The sequence below is a fragment of the Liolophura sinensis genome, chromosome 9, assembly GCF_032854445.1.
Source record: "Liolophura sinensis isolate JHLJ2023 chromosome 9, CUHK_Ljap_v2, whole genome shotgun sequence".
NCBI lineage: Eukaryota > Metazoa > Mollusca > Polyplacophora > Chitonida > Chitonidae > Liolophura > Liolophura sinensis.
Window position 1 is genome coordinate 17,708,899 of NC_088303.1, and position 12,174 is coordinate 17,721,072.

Here is a 12,174-nt window from a genome sequence, read left to right on the forward strand (position 1 = left end):
TTGACAACAGCTCGTAAACAACTGCATACTGATTAAATTTACATGCTTAGAATATTCCTCGTGTCCTTCCAGGCAAAAGGCAACAAATAATATAGCCTTGCATTCAATCTGGAATTGTAACGGTGTCATGGGGTACGCCAGATTAGAGAAAACGTAAACACGATGTCAAGTTACACGTATCCCACAACCAAGGCCATAAAGCTAAATGGCAAAACAGGATTTCGAGTGACGTCAGTGGAAATCGTCACCGTCTCGGATTATAGAAATAACTCGCGCCTGACTGGTTAAAATTGATTACATGGCGACGCTATCAGTTTTCTTAATGGGTTCGATTTTGTATAATTTAAACTGCGATATCTCCGTTATGCAACATTCACAACACTTTCTAAAGTTTACGTGGGTACTATATAGATACATATACATATTTAGTCTTGTGTGGCATCTTCTTAAAATGATTTCTAACTTCTTACTGTTATAATTACGCGTACAAAGATACGTTCTCACGTTATATAGTGATTTGTGTTGTTTTGGAAGCTGATCTTGCGATTGTTGTTCTGAAACGCCTACTATCATTGACCATTTTATGGAATGTGAATGTCTGTTACGCGGCCTAAATTTACACATACTGTACTAATTTTCTATATATATAAATATACTTTTATGAACACCACTTGTTGAGTCTTTGGTAAACATGAGACTCATGCTATTGGGTCCGGGTTGACTGTAGGGTCTTGAGGTTGACTAATGGGTCTTTATCAATTATTAGACCGGGTTATTGGGGCATAGTTGACTGTTGGGTCATAAAAACCATGGGGCGCCACGTGCTTTCTTTACCCCACCGTCTAAGACTTGAGTGAAGTTGACGAAACGAGGTATTTGAGAAATTTGAAAGTGGGGATTGCTTTAGCGAGGCAAGGTGACACAAATCAGTTTCATTGAAGAACCAGCTTTTCACAATGGACATCTGAGAAGGGCCTCGACGACTGACAGAACAAGAAGTCCCGTCTTTTCAACTGCCAGGATTTGTGCCCAGGTAGGCATAAAGCTACTTTTGTTACTTGGTTAGATAACATGATAGGTTTGTTGGCAATGTTACGTATGTCCAGTAAACACTGACTCTACAGACAGTACAATAACTGATAAAAAATGTTTGCACATTATCACACCAGAACAGTCAATCTACACCGCACACGTAAAATATGAACGTCAGTTACAAACCGTAGCTTTGAACTCATGTCGCCTTGAAGCAGAGTTTTGTATTAACTTAATGTGCTTGTTATTTCCGCAATATTTCTATTTTTCAAAAAAAGTGTGAGTGTGTTTCAACGATGAAGCCTTATTAAATTACAACAGCAACAACACCGAAGCGCCACACAGACTTCAACTGACTTTCTCGACGTTTATTGCAAGATTTAGTGTTTATTAAGTGGCTTGAACTCCGAAAGATTCCCAACTCCTTTTCGAGTCCCGGCAAGCAACGTCGGATGAAAACGTCAGCTAACAGCCAAATTACATGATATTCGTACGGTGTTTTATACGCTTTGTTACGTATATACAAACGTTCGCACCACTACAACAAGGGTTAAGTACGGCGGCCTAATGGCGCCATGCAATTTCATTTGTTTTTGTTTTGGCTGTTTCTACATACAAGTACACTTTCTAGTAAGGCGGCTTATCAGTCTGTTTATCAGTAAAGTTAATTAATCAGTTTACACAGAAAATAACTTTTTAACGCAGAACATTTTTTTCATATTCATTTTTTTCTCTCAGGAAAATCATTCCTTACTTGGAATTTTCTTCTTTACTCATTAGAAATCATTTTTATGAGGAAATTATTTTTTTAGAAGAAAAATTACTTTTTCATAACAAAATAAGTTTCCCCGACGTTGAAATATGTAGGGAGTATTATGCACTTAGTTATATGTAAGCCTTTGCCATCGTGCCACTACAACATAGGTTAAGTACCGTGACATGCAATTTCATTTCAATTTTTGGAATGTTTTCTTTTCCCGGTATACCCTTGCTAGTAAGATGGCTTATCAGGCTGTTTTTTTTTTTACAACCGTAGTCATTTTTTTCATGTTAGAAATAATTTTTTAAAGAGGAAATTATTTCATTGTTAATTTTTTACGAAGAAATTTTTGTTTAACATAGGAAATCATTTTTTACGAGGAAATTAGATTTTTAAACAGAGAATTTTTTGATAACAGTTGTATGCGCTTGGCTATATGTAAACAAACTTTCTCGATCGTGCCACTATGACTTCGGTTAAGGGTAACACTGATCCCTCTTGAACAAAACTTCACATTTTATAAAAACAGAAACGGAGAAAATGAGCAAAATGACAGAAGGAGCAATTTTCGTGACAAAAATTATCAGTGGTTAATTTCTATACTTAACATGAAATAACTCACTTCGTTATTCAAAGGGTGGGGGGGGGGGGAGGGGCAGTCTTTGTTTATACCGGAAATATTATAAGCTGTATGTCTATTAATACTACACTTACATACTTCATACTTGGTGTATATGACACTTTATGAGGTCTATCATATGTCGCCGACTGCTGTATATATGTTAACTAATATATTAATTAATACTACACGTGTTTTAGCATTAGTCGACATCATTAAAATATGATAACAAGATGTATGGTCTTTAGCTTGAGTAGGTTTAGAAGTTGGTTTTGTAATTAATTTGGTGCTTTTTAACTTTGGCATTACACTAAAACCCTTTAAATTATTTAAATAATTTTAATTTATTAAAATATTTTACAATCCCTTCGATAAAAAGGATTTTAAAACACCAGGGTATTATAAAACATATTCACACATTGTTCCACTTTTCTCTATAATATAAAATTCTCAGTTTAACAAAGATTTGGAGAATTAAAATTGTTATCCACATATAGGTAACACGACGTTGAAAATGTGAACTCCAATATAGTTTCATTTTATTGCTCTTTTCTTGTGAGTCATTTCACTCTTTTTTTAGATTTGCCTGGAATTGAAGATTTGGGATTATCAGGGTCAACATCTACATGTGATACGGGTATGTATATCAGTCTGACATCAATCCAGCTGTCAGTTCTGCTTTTAGTCCATTATGGCTGTGTTTTTTTTTTCTGACTATCTTTTCAACAAGAATTCATCCAGGAACGTATAGAAAATGAGACCTCATAGATCACAGTAATTTTATTGCTCTTTTCTTGTGAGACCCTTCTCTTGGCGTCTCTGGTTTTATATTTGCCTGGAAGTGAATCAGGATTATCACAATCAACAATGACACAGGTATGTGGCACAGGTGTACATATCTGTGTATTATGTCACATATACATGTGACACAGGTGTCCCTATCTGTGTATTAGGTCGCATCTACATGTGACACAAGTGTGCATATCTGTGTATTATGTCACATATACATGTGACACAGGTGTGCATATCTGTATATTAGGTCTCATCTACATGTGACATAGGTGTGCATACCTGTATATTAGGTCACAGCTACATGTGACACAGGTGTGCATATCTGTATATTAGGTCACAGCTACATGTGACACAGGTGTACATATCTGTATATTAGGTCACATCTACATGTGACATAGGTGTGCATATCTGTGTATTAGGTCACATCTACATGTGACACAGGTGTGCATATCTGTGTATTATGTCACATATACATGTGACACAGGCGTCCCTATCTGTGTATTAGGTCACAGCTACATGTGACACAGGTGTACATATCTGTACATTAGGTCATATCTACATGTGACATAGGTGTGCATATCTGTGTATTAGGTCACATCTACATGTGACACAGGTGTGCATATCTGTACATTAGGTCTCATCTACATGTGGCACAGGTGTGCATATCTGTATATTAGGTCGCATATACAGGTGACACAGGTGTGCATATCTGTGTATTATGTCACATCTACAGTTGAGACAGGTGTGCATATCTGTGTATTAGATCACATCTACATGTGACGCAGATGTGCATATCTGTGGATTAGGTCACATTTACATGTGACACTGGTGTGCATATCTGTATATTATGTCACATCTACAGGGTGAGACAGGTGTGCATATCTGTGTATTAGATCACATCTACATGTGACTCAGATGTGCATATCTGTGTATTAGGTCACATTTACATGTTGCAAAGGTATGCCTATCTGTGTATTATGTCACATTTACAGGTGAGACAGGTGTGCATATCTGTATATTAGGTCGCATATACATGTGACACAGGTGTGCATATCTGTGTATTATGTCACATCTACATGTGACACAGGTGTGCATACCTGTATATTAGGTCACATCTACATGTGACACAGTTGTGTATATCTGTGTATTAGGCCACATATACATGTAAGACAGGTGTGCATATCTGTGTATTATGTCACATTTACAGGTGAGACAGGTGTGCATGTCTGTGTATTAGATCACATCTACATGTGACTCAGATGTGCATATCTGTGTATTAGGTCACATTTACATGTTGCAAAGGTATGCCTATCTGTGTATTATGTCACATTTACAGGTGAGACAGGTGTGCATATCTGTATTTTAGGTCACAGCTACATGTGACACAGGTGTGCATATCTGTGTATTATGTCACATCTACATGTGACACAGGTGTGCATACCTGTATATTAGGTCACAGCTACATGTGACACAGTTGTGTATATCTGTGTATTAGGCCACATATACATGTGAGACAGGTGTGCATATCTGTATATTAGGTGACATCTACCTGTGACACAGGTGTGCATATCTGTGTATTATGTCACATCTACATGCGACACAGGTGTGCATATCTGTATATTAGGTCTCATCTACATGTGACACAGGTGTGCATACCTGTATATTAGGTCACAGCTACATGTGACACAGTTGTGTATATCTGTGTATTAGGCCACATATACATGTGACAAAGGTGTGCATATCTGTGTATTATGTCACATTTACAGGTGAGACAGGTGTGCGTGTCTGTGTATTAGATCACATCTACATGTGACTCAGATGTGCATATCTGTGTATTAGGTCACATTTACATGTTGCAAAGGTATGCCTATCTGTGTATTATGTCACATTTACAGGTGAGACAGGTGTGCATATCTGTATATTAGGTCACAGCTACATGTGACACAGGTGTGTATATCTGTATATTAGGTCACAGCTACATGTGACACAGGTGTGTATATCTGTATATTAGGTGACATCTACAGGTGAGACAGGTATGTATATCTGTGTATTATGTCACATCTACAGGTGAGACAGGTGTGCATATCTGTGTATTAGGTCAACTATAATACTTTGATCGTTTTGTCCCATATCCACATCGTAAAAATTCTGGATAAAAGCAGACGGGAAATTTTGTTATCTATGTGAATTTGTCAAGTCATCCACCCAGGCAAAATGAAGTTTATTGATTTTATATCTAAATTACATTTGAACTTGTCTACCTGTAGCAACAACATACATAGAAACCCACGACCATCCACAGGCTGCAGAAAAAGACCCTGACCTACCATCTGGACCATGCCACAGTTCAAATCCACCTCAAATCCAAATTCTTGAAAACAGCGTTAAACACAACTCGCCGCCGTTGTATAAGTGAAATTGTCTGAGTATGGCGTAAAACACCAGTCAGATTAAACATCAGTCAGTTGATCAGTTTAGAGGGTTTGCTTTCAATTGCTGGGTCACAACTAACGTAAATTCAGTCTCTCAGATTGTGTCTTTTCCAGATTCCCTTGCTATCACTGTACTAAGTGCCTTGGTGACTTGTTTGATCGACGTTGCTCTTTCAGTGACTCAGTGGAAGCCCCCCGGAGAACACATATAAGTTATGTGGGAATGTCTGCGAGTATGAACTAATGTGGAGCCTCATTTTCTGCTTGACATTTCCGATTGGTAGCCACAATATTTGTCAACATTCACTCAAAAATATACTAAAATTGGTCAGCAATTAATATAATTTAGTATTTTGTGAAAACTGAAAAAGTGAAACTTGATTGTTTTCTTTCAGATTTGCCGGTAGAAAGGCATGAATTGAGGTTATTCAGATCCAAAACTGCGTGTGATAAAGGTACCTATATTCATATTAAAGAGTATTATAGCATCCTGTTCTAATTCCAATCCTAGCCGGGTCTTATATCTGTAGCTTGTGTCATATCAGGACGACAGGCGTAACTTATGTTATATCCCGAACGCTGGCGTCGGCGTCTAATATCTGGGAAAGATATGCTGAACAAAATTTTATTGTATTTAGATGGTATTGTAAAAATACTCCTTTTAGAGAGCTCATGATTTGCACACATGTAGAGCACAATCCGACAATAATACGAGGAGTACCATCGTTGATTCGCTGTGTGCATATCAAATACCGTAAATTACAAACTTCGCGACTTTAGAGTCAATGTTAACGGAAATGCTAGGGGTCCTACTCAGAAGTACTGCCTGCAGTGACCTGAGGTTTTACGTGCATATAAATCTAAATGACGAGTGTGGGGTGGGGGTGGTGTGGAGGCTGTCCATCGCTGATGCTAAGTACTTTATTATGTATGGAGCTGAAGTTTTGCATTCATATGTTCATCTCTTACGGATAGCCTTGCTACCAAATCTTAAGTTGTGTTACGCATGGAAATTACATATGGGCTATGAGCTTTTACTTTGATTTTGATATTATGCCTATAATATCAACTGTCTTCCCTGAAGCATTTAAAGCTGGTGGCTGCTTCTCTCGTACATGTCACGGCGTTATTAACTATTTACATAATTTTTTTTTTTTACATATTCCTTTGAGAGCTGATGTTTTAGGTTGTTTTGGAAATAAGCTTGCAGTGATGGACTTGGAATGTCTTCAGATGGCTCCCAAGTAGTACTCTGAACATGGCTTCGAAACACTGTAGAATGCATTGTCTATAGCGTTTTACAGGCTTAGACATTCTGCATTTTAACAGCTTTAAGTTTCATTGAGAAGTCAAGTGTAGCGGAATACAGACATATATTTCTCATGAAAGGCAATCTCTTGGTTCAATTTTTACATGGCATCTTTTCAGTCTGCCTTCTTAGAGACGGGTCTCAGGGCGCAGACTGTGACTTGTCTGTTTATTAGAAACTGTCAACCATTAGAAATGGGTCTCACTATCATTGAGCATCCCGTGATGCGTGGCTTTACAGCTTTAATCTATTTTTACTCTTTTTTTTTAAATATACCTATCTTCCTGATGGACTATATGGGTTATTTCATATATGTGACATATAGGCCTCTTTTCATGCATGTCACTCAAGGTCAAATTCCCAGAAAGATCACTCATGTTAATGAAAATTTATCCAAAGGTTAAAAGGTCAGCCATGCAAACTTTCAAAGTTTTAGGGGAAAAGTGCTTTCCTCAAATCTGTGGGATTCATTGTGGGAAATTACACATCTACGTCAAGGAATCTGATTGTATTTTGTCGCGTATCTGTCTCATGCAGGTTATATTGAGGCAGAAGTCCAAGTTTACTGAAATCTAATTAAGTCATTTGTGACGAAAATCTCACTAAGTTTTCAAATAAACCGTTATTTAAGATTTTCTGAAACTCATGAAAATGTCATCTCTAAAGCAAAGTTCTGAACTGAGTGACATTTGAAGAAAACTGTTAGTTTAGAAAGCCAGGGCATTGATTTTTATATGCCCGCCTCAGTTAGGCAGGGCGTATTATGTTATAACGATTTTGTCCGTCCTTCCGTCTGTCTGTCCGTCCATATTCGTGTCCGGGCTATAACTTTTATAACAATTGTTTTCAATGGGTAGTTTTACTTTTTGGTGGAATACACAGATGACTATGTGTGACGACTCACATTTGTCCGTGTTTGCGGTTGTCAAGAAACAAGAACCCGATAGCCATTTTCCCTATAAATAATGGCTCTTCCGGTTTGAAGCCTATCATTGCTATACTCGCCTGCTATGTTTATGGAAACTCAGTGTCTAGTACAATAGTCCAAAAAGTTTCACTTATATCATGGTGGTTGGGTTTGTGAGTTGAAACTGTAAATTAGGTTCATAAATAAATCTACTATATAAATCTGCTTTATATCGACCAAGTTCTTTCTTTTTACTTGATTTATCAGGAAGTGGAAACCATAACGACAGTTCAGACACTTTCAGTGATCAAGGAGAAAATGGTATCCATTTGATTAGGTTGTATAATACTCATGTAACAGAATATGATCTATATAAACTAATTCCTCAACCATTTCGCATGTGAAGAGCAATTTTATACACTTTTGTAATCTGATTTTGGCAACAAAACTAAATCGGTTAAATTGGGCAGTTTCAGGGCTTCAGAAAAAGTGTAATTTTATCAGTCAACAATGAACAATGCCTCCAGAATATGGAGGCAAACTTGCGAAAAGGTTGAAGAATAACAGTATGATCCATTTACGTAGAAACTTTCCCTGCAATACTAGCATGTATTCCTATCAATATGCCTGGTATAATTTTTTAAAAATAATTTTAAGTAAGAAGTAAAGGGAAATGCAAAAAGTCTTCATTTTTAGAATGGCAGCAAATTTAAAAGAAGGCAAATGGAGACGTTCTGCTAAATGAAAGGATATGTAGGCAACGTCTTCTGCTAACAGAAACAGGCGGAACACATCACTACAGTGAGCTGGATGTGACCACTAGTTTTTCTGATCAGGATGATGGCGCATACCCGTAGAGCACTTCACCCATTTTATTATGTTCAAAAACAGAATTTTAGTCTTATTCCATATATCCTTTATAACAATACAAAAGCACAGTAGGCCAGTATCATTCTGATGCAAGGAGAACAAATGTGGTAATCTAGCTGACAGAAGCATTAGTGTATTGTAGGCAGTTTTCTACTTTTAACGGTACAGAAACAGTTTTAATTGAAATAGACATTTCAACGCTCTTGATATGTTGTCCTATTTATGACAGACTTTGTATGGAAGCGTGTTAAAAAAGGAAGATGATTGAAAGTGATGAGGAGGATGACATGTATGCAGTGGGAGTCATTAGTATGGACTGCAGAAGAAAAGAAACACAAAAGGCGACAAAAGACAACAGAAGATAATAAAGCGATTTCAACATTCTTTAGAAAGCGGCTGAAAGGGATTTCAAAATGTATTACCGAATTACCGAAATGTATTAGGAATACCGATTTAAAAGGAACACAAAAGCAGTTTCCACGTTTCCATGGCCGTACACTGGCACAGATGAGGAAAAAAAATGAATAATATTAAATTAGGAAACGTGCTACAATTTGGTGTAACTTTCATCATAGTAGCTTGTTGTAGTTTTCAGTCTACAGGTAAAAAATCTTCAACTGTTTTACATGTGGAGTTTTAATTTTGGATGAACACAGATACGCAGATGGTGGTGTGTCACACCTCATCACACATGATCGGAAACCATTGATACTGTGAAAATTAGTAAGCAGGTAGATCAACTACTGCTCTTCATTTTCATCCTATTTAATTATTTCGTCACACTGTGAATTTTTTATTCTAAATGCGTTCAAAGACTTGTTATCAAGTGCATGTATTTTCAAATTTCATCTCGTAGCTTTGTACGTGTATTTCAAACTTATAACATTCTTTTTGCGCAAACCCCGTCTTGTTAGTGCGTTAAACATGATCCTTTTCAAATTCCCCTTGTTATGTAGATGTTGATCACCGTGAATGGAGGTGAGATGATGTATTTTCAGTCTGTACATATTGATGAACAAGTGGTGACCTGGAATTAAACTGTTGTCATGGAGCTCCTGGTTTCCGTTATTTCTTTGCGCTATTTTCCCAAAGAGTATACTAAGTCTGTGAGGAATGTCTGTTTTTTTTTTTCATTTACGCTTAGCAGGACATCAACCTTCCCCTCAGGATTAGTGAGCCCATATCCAGCTGGTGCTGTACTTGTGTTAAGCCTTAAGTGGGATGGTTTGTCAGCAACAGTAAATGTACAAGAGGTTGTCAGTTCTCTCCTGTCAGCGATTGGTGTCCCACCGACATAATTCTGACTAAATCTTCGGTATTTAACAAAGTTTATTGGATTTACTTTGAACAATATTTCGGTCGCATCATAAACAGCGCTTCCTTTAGAACGGCGGTCCCAGAACAAACATTTCAGAGTGCTTCCTGAGACACTGAAAATGGCATTCGCATTGTTTTTGTTACTCTCAGGCTATGGAAACACTATGGAAGTCTTAACGTGATAACAAATCGTCAACCAGCCCTGGTCAGTATATGTAAATAGAGAGAATCAGACAGAGATCGTGCATCAACTATACAGTCATTCTACATGTACATAAAGAACACCTGATTCGAGCCAGCTCCATAGAATGGTGTATCATTCTGGCTTGCGGAAGGTTGTTGCTATCTCTTCTTGACTGTATTAGGTTCCTGCTTGCATTTCTTGCCACGATATGAATGAAATAATCTTAGGAATGGTATGAATGCCTACACAGAAATAAGGAAATATTACTTGGTTGCAAAAGTAAAAACCCAAACTTTGTACATAGTATATAGCGAAACTCTAAGACAAATTTTAACAAGTTAAATACACTTACGTGAAGTAATATAAATGGGGTATATATGGTAAATACTTTATTTGGTCTGACCCACTAAATGGGTGTCATATAGGAGTTACACACACACACGCACACACACGCGCACATATGTATATATACACATATGTATCCACGTATCATATATAAGATATTGGGTTCAACACAGTCAACAGGTACTAGAGAATATCTGCATATATACAGGATAGTTTGGTCCTATATGTATAATATAACCTATTGGGTCTGACCCAGTAAATGGGTATTGGGGAATATCTGCACATATACCGTATAGTTTGGTCCTACATGTATCAAATAAGCTATTGGGTCCGGTCCAGTAGAGGGGTATAAGTTTTAATAATTAATATCTGTGTAGAGACACGTAGTTGACAGTTGGGTCATGCATAGTATATCACACAAAAGCTATTAGGTCAAACCCAGTAAATTGATGTCAACGGTAATATGCACATATACTGACCGTTGAGTTAAACCGTACATAATTGTTCTGTATGATCCAATAAATGGGACAGTTTTGTCATTTATAACTAACTGGGTCAGGGCAAATAAATTGGCAATCAAACTACGATTTTTAGATCAGACCAACGGAAGGATAATGCATTATAATATGAAAAATATAAATAATCTCTCAAAAAAGGAAACATTATCGCTGTATGTACGTCTATAAAGCATACAAGTCTACAGCTATAATAAGTCAATATGATGAATACAGGATTGAAGTATATACCAGATAAAAGAGCATTAAATGCTGTTTTATGTTTATTTATATATTGTTTTACTTTTTTCAACCGAGTAAAATGCTTCTAAAAAAAACAGGTTTTACGGTTATCTGCTGAGACCCCATGGGTCTCAGTGACTTCATAGCTGTATTTTTGGATGGAAATAGTTTATTAGACGAATGCTTTCACAACTCTATCAATATGCATTATAGACGCAGAAATCTAACAGCCTTTCTGTGTTAAGTGGCAAAAACCTGATATGACATTACTGGTCACAATATATGGCCAGAAAGGGCCACTGTAGAGTCAACATGTCAATACATGTGTTACATGTATGTGCGAGAACCAACGAGCCGGTAAGTTTTGGTTTAACTGTGCTAAAGAACCACTAGCCCTTGGCCAATGACTTTGCGAGTTCAAATACTCGAGTTCTTACTACCGGTAAGCTGGGGATGCCCCACAATCCATTTCCTTCCTACATTAACTTCAGTATAAAATATTGAGTGGAGCAGAACATACTAATGAGAAAATGAAATGAGCGTATAAGGAGCTTTACATAAGTTAATGAGTGAGTGAGTGCTTGAAGTTTAACGCCGTACTTAACAATTTTTCAGAGTGCATGTAATGTACCTCCTTGTTGCAGGATGGATTTCCACCACTCTTTTATCTAGTGACGCTTCACTGAGACGACTTACCAAAGGCAAGTAAGATGCCCCACCCGAGCCATTATACTGATAGGGGTGAACCAGTCGTTGCACTTCTGCTTAATGCTGAACGCTAAGCAAGCGACCTACAACTTCCTCTTTTAAAGTCTTAGTTGTGACCCGACCCAGGATTGACCTTGGACCTCCCGGCCCCGAAACGTACGC

General features: G+C 37.3%; 1 long non-coding RNA gene across 1 annotated transcript; it reads left to right on the plus strand.

Annotated features, from left to right (window-relative positions):
• Positions 1-941: 941 nt before the first annotated feature.
• On the plus strand, positions 942-6,071 carry LOC135474745 (uncharacterized). The gene is made up of 3 exons (XR_010445002.1): positions 942-1,033; positions 2,992-3,048; positions 6,031-6,071. It is a non-coding gene; the product is annotated as an uncharacterized LOC135474745 (long non-coding RNA).
• The last annotated feature ends 6,103 nt before the right edge of the window (positions 6,072-12,174 follow it).